At 33.4% G+C, this 6117-nt stretch overlaps 1 pseudogene; it reads right to left on the bottom strand.

The window, feature by feature from the left end:
* Positions 1 to 802: 802 nt before the first annotated feature.
* LOC120590150 (olfactory receptor 52J3-like) lies at positions 803 to 1737 on the bottom strand (annotated as a pseudogene).
* Positions 1738 to 6117: the final 4380 nt, after the last annotated feature.

Genomic DNA, 6117 nt, shown 5'->3' on the forward strand with positions numbered 1-6117 from the left:
AGGAAGAAATGGCCCATAGAGTTTGTCTAAATACATTTAACACACATGTACGGCACACACAGAAATACATGTGGGGTTAAAAACTGATTAAACATAATTTGAAATCCCACTGTTAGAATTCTATACATTTAAGCTTTTCTTATAAACAAAATTTTTATTCTCTAACACAAGTATTATTTTTAGGTACTTTCACTTCATGTTTCTCCAGAAAGGGAAGTAGTGGCACAGTGAGGGCACATATTGCCCATATATTTTCATGAAGAGTAAGAAAAATGGTGCTAAAATGAAAGAGAGGACTGGAGACATTTTTTTAACATCATTAACTATCCTAGTGATGTCCTCAGTGAAATCAGATACATCTAAGTTTATAACAGAAATCTACCAGAATTCTTATTTTACATATGAATTTAGTTTAGTTTAGTTTAGTTTTGTTTTGTTTTTTCAGGAAAAAAAAAAGATAATTGACATAAATTATGTGCTCGGTTGGAATACTATTCGATTTTCAAATACAGAGTTGTGGAGTTTCTCTAAAACTCCATGGTTAAAAATGAAAGTGTTTCCAGTGGGGTATTTTCTCTTACGTATGGAACAATATATTCAAAAGAATAAGCACTCAACACCAATATGGAGAGGAAATATTGGGATTTAAGGCCAGAAAGCACTGTCCAAAGTTTGTTTCTTTAGGATCTGCAAGATATTGTGATCCAAGGAACATTTAAAAATGTAATTAACCTAGAGTAGAGTCCAAATTAACTTCTTTCGGTTATACCCACACTATCAAGAACTAAGGAAAGAAGAGACCCTATCTTGAGGTGAAAACTCAGATTACATGCTTACAAATCTGCTTTGTCCTGACACCATAAATGATAGGGTTGAGAGCAGGTGGGATAACCACAGAAGATTAGCAACAAAGATGTGTACATAACGGGGAATTTTTTTTTGCCAAATCGGTAGGTGAGAAAGGAGAAGAGAGAGGGTGTATAGAAAACACACATGACCCCAAGTTGTGTCCTACATGTGCTCAAGGCTTTATGACAAGCATCTCCAGATGGTGGGCAGAGAACTGCACGGAGAATGTAGGCATAAGAGATTCCAACCAGTGCCACATCTGAAATAAGAAAAGAAGCCACAAAAAGCCCATAGATGGCATTAATTCGAATGCTGGCACAGGCCAACTTGGCAATACCCATGTGTTCACAGTAAGAGTGGGCAATAATTCAAGCCCACAGAAGGGCAGACAATGGGTTAGGTAAAGAATGGGCAACATGAGCAGGACTAGATGCATTATGATACACACACCAAGGCCCACTAGCACTCAGGGCATCAGGACAGTTGTATAATGGAGTGGTGCACAGATAGCTACATAAAGGTCAAAAGCCATTGCCAAGAGAACAGTAGACTCCATTCCCGTGAAGGTGTGTATGAGAAACATCTGAGCCACACAGGTCCAAAACCAATTTCATGTGCATAAAACTAAAAGATACCTAGCATTCGGGGCACTGAGGATGTGGAAAGGGCCAGATCTATAGCTGATAAGATGGCTAGAAAGTAGAACATGGGATCCCATAGTGTACGATCAGACCAGATGATCAGCAAAATTGTAGCATTGCCCAGCACTGCTATTAAGTAAATGGAGCAAAAAGGCAATGAGATCCAACCATGGGAATCGTCAAGTCCTGGGATGCCTGTAAGAAAAAAGGTGTCTGGGTGAAAAGTGGTAGTGTTGGTGTGGAACATCTTCCCATTGACAAGAAGCGAAGTAGTTGATTGCCTCTAGAAAGAAAAATAAGATCTATAAATGCAGAGCTCAAAACTTCTCCCATAAGTATAATGTTTATCTGTTTTTCCAATTAAAAAAGCTAATATTAAAACTTGAGTCCAAAGTCAGATGTAAACACAGACTGAGCCCTCTTCAAATGGTGTGATAGGGCTGTTAACATCATGATAAATCACCCTCTGAGGTATTGGACAATAATATCTTACACTTATTTATTGAAGCCCTATACAAAACTTGGAATACATTTCAAAAACAAAGAGATTTCTGTCCATATTGAGATCTCAGTCTTCTTTGAAGACAAAGAACACCTTACTTAAACACATCAACACAAGATCACAGAACCACAGATACAGACACCTGTCCACAAAACATGACAATACATATAAGAACATGGATGCACCTAGACATGTAAGATGATAAAAAATCCAGCAAGATTTTTAAAATTGTTGTTCAGCATCAATTTTTACAACAATACATATTTAGAAAATCGGATCCAAGTTGTACTTCATTAATCCATCCTTACATGTTTACACATATTCCCTCACAGACACACCACACTGTACATAAGATATAAAAAGATTTGCACAAAGACAGACGTACTATACTATACTTCATGTATGAACTTAGTTACACAAAAATGGGAAACCCTGCTGCTGAAAATATCCTCCCAGAGGGAAATGCATCTCTTTGCTGCAAGTGTTCAAATGGAAATTAAATTAAGAAAGAATCTCCAAAGTTTCTACAAGTTGTCAAAGTCTCAAGAATATCTCAGGATATTCAGCAATTCTACCCTTCCTTATATGTGTGTCTGGGGGGAGTTGTAAAGGGAATAATGAAAAGATTTGTTAAAAGGAGAAGATTTGAGAGGAATAAAGACACATTTTCAATGACTATAATGGTCAGCATTGGACTAAAGAAATCCATACTCTTAATTCACCACACTGCAAATATATCTCCCTTCTTTTCTTCCTTTTTTCCTTCCTTCCTCCCTCCTTCCCTTCCTTCTTCCTTCTATCTTTCCTTTCTTCTTCCTTTCTTTCTTAGAGGAAAAAACAAAGATATAAGACAAGACTGTAGAAAAATAAGAAAGAGGCAGAAGAGTATAGGAAAAGAGAGAAGGAGGGAAGGAAGGAAGGAAGTTTAATCTCAACTCTAACTGACTCACAAGGAGAGGAAAAAGCTCCCATTTTGAGTAGCATTGTATTAATTACATTAAAAAGTAGATTCGCCAACCTGTAAATACTGCAAAACTGTACATAATGTCTATCTCCAGGCTTTTTACTTCTCTGCTTTCATCTTTGTAAACAACTTTATGAACCTTCACTTAACCCTGGGCCTCTAATAATCTTATTTTTTAAATTATTGTTATGAAAGTCCACTCCCTAATACACAATTATCACTGGGGGTGAAGATCATCATTTATTCTACAACTTTAACTTCCTTTTATATATGATAAGTTTAAAATTTTAAGTTGTCTCAACACGATCCAGTAAAGACCTCGTTTAGCCGAGAAATCTTTCTACAGTAATGAGATAGTATGTATTAGCTTAATAAATTTGATCGTAGACTATTTCTTAACTGTTTGATAAGAGTCTCTGATCACTATCCATCTCCATCAAGCATTTAATAGAAAACTCACCTGCACTAGAATTAGGGCTAGGGAGCTCCAGTATATTTACTAAAGAAAATAGTTTTATAGTACTTGTACTTAGAATCCTAAGGGTCATGTCTGAAAACAAAGCCAACTCAAATCCCCTATATGAAATAGGACTAACACCTCAAAGTCTCCTGGAAAAGATCCCATTGTCTGCACCCAGGATAAAGAGACTTTTATAGAGGCAGAAATCACTTTCCACAACAACTCCCCTACCCCATACACACACATATTGTCAATAGGAAGTCAGAGATATAAAACTAATATTACCAAAATATATTCCTATGAAGTGAACAAAATCTCTTATTGGGTGAATTTTTATGTCCTGATTTTATTAGATATTAAAACAATGCAGATTTAGGACATTAATTACCAATACGTGTACCTCCCCTTCCCATTATCTATGTCTTCACACTCATCAATGATTTATTAATATATCATGGCTAACATATAAGACAAAGTCTTTCATTTCTTTCCCATGCAGTGCTAAACTTATTGGCTTTAAATTAAGTTAATAAAAATTAGTTTAACACAAATAATAAGATAACACAAAGTATATTTACAGATGTGAAATATATGGATGCCAAAGAAAGGGAAAATGTGTTTTCCTGATGTTACAAAAGAACAAATCGAAATGTATTTTTCAAAATAATAAATAAAAATAAAAGTAAAATTATATTATTTAATCATTGACAAATACAAGAACACTGCTTACCAAAGTTTCTATTAAGATGGTGATCTGGTAGGCAAATCACTGACTGGGAGATGGTTATATCATTATATATATATATTAGTTAAAGCAGTTATGTCAGTAATGTATTAAAATAGTGGATTGATATTGCTATAAATCTATAAAAAAATAACAACTCAATATGAAAAATAGGAACAAAACTTAATCATCAGTTTAAAGAGAATATTCAATGAGTAAAAGAAATAATTTTTCATTACTGTTACTAATCGGGAAAATGATAATTCAAACAACAATGTGACATCCTTTGACCCATCAGTACATCTGAATTTAAGATAGCTAATTTCAGGTATTCATAAATATAAGGAGCATCGACGAACCATTTTGTAAATTGAAAGTGTCTATTAATTTTAAATATTCCCTGTGGACCAGCAATTACTTTTAAGTAGTTATCCAAAAGAAATAAGTGATTATGTTCACCAGAATATATACACAAAAATGTTCATGGTGATTTTATTCAGAATAGTGAAACAATTAAAGTCAAATATCAAAAGAAGAATATATAAATTAATTGGGTTTACTTACTAAAGAAAATACTATCTATGAATAAATTAAACAAAAAATAATGATAAAATAACAAGGAAACAAACAAACACTACTGAACTATCATTCCGTGCAAAGTAGATTCATCTAATAGGAATATTGCAAAGCAAAAAATAGATACATCAAACTGTGTTTTTAAGATTTTTATACTTGGTGAAGTTTATGTGGAACTTTGGGAAAAAGATATAGACCAAATAATAATAATAATAATAAACCTTATATCTGCATGAATCTGTAGGTAAGAATAAAATGGAACAAAGTAAGCATTTAACCAAGGAATGAATGAAGATTGGAAATACGGAAATAATTACAATGCCACAAGAGGTACTGAGCTATCAGGAGAAAATTAGTGCTGTACATCTGCCAAACTGTAATGATTCTCATTAAAATGCACATGGTAAATGCACTGAAATAAGCCAAATAAAAATGCAATGTTTGTAATTTTCATTTTCCTAGAATGTATTTAATTATTCTATGCCAAGAGAGATCAGCTTATCCTTCTATACAACTTGACTTGACCTCTTTCCTGATAACCCCTCTTTTCTTTCCATTTCTCCCCTTATATACACAATCATTCACTGTTTTCATTTGGACATCATATAATGTAAGGCTGATATGTTTCATCCACTAGGGAGCAAAATCCAGAAATCATATACATCCCTATATGTACCACAGTACCTGGCACAATATACTGAGTCATGTTTCTTATTAAATATTCTTTGAAAACATTACTATGTTATTGGCATGAACAAAATAAGCCATTTCAAAGAAAATAAGTGGATTTTTATGGAGGATAAAGGTTATCTATATTTGAGATTTTGGTATTCCATTCCAATTTTACTTTTTCAGTGAGGAACGTTTCTACATGGTCATTTTTTATGCATCTTGATTAAATGGCCATGGCCCAAATTTTGCAAGAAAAAAAGTGTCTTTAGACAATGTTTCTATTGAAAGAAAACACATTGAGATCTGGTATTAATTAGAGACTAAAAATAATGAAAGAGCGTGCTAAAGCCACATTATAAAGGTTCTTGAGAAACTATTATTAAATGTTCTGAAAATTAAGGAATTATGAATATGGTTGTTAAACCATCAATAATTTGAAATTGTCCATGTTGGGAGAATTTACATGACAGAAATATATTTTCCATTTTTAAAGTCTTTCATCATTGTGTTTGTGTATATATGTATGTTTGTATGTAAATGTATACATATATCCATATATGTACATATATATATGTGTGTGTACGGTCCAAACTGCAGATGAAAAATGCCATTTGTGTGTGTGCAAGTACATGTTTAGTGGGATATATATTCATGTGAATGTGTTTCAGAAAAAAATATAGCCATAAGTGAGCAAAGAAAGTGAGAAGGTGAGAGAGATAGAGTGGGAGG

Source organism: Pteropus medius, unplaced genomic scaffold, assembly GCF_902729225.1.
Source record: "Pteropus medius unplaced genomic scaffold, Ma_sr-lr_union100, whole genome shotgun sequence".
Lineage (NCBI taxonomy): Eukaryota > Metazoa > Chordata > Mammalia > Chiroptera > Pteropodidae > Pteropus > Pteropus medius.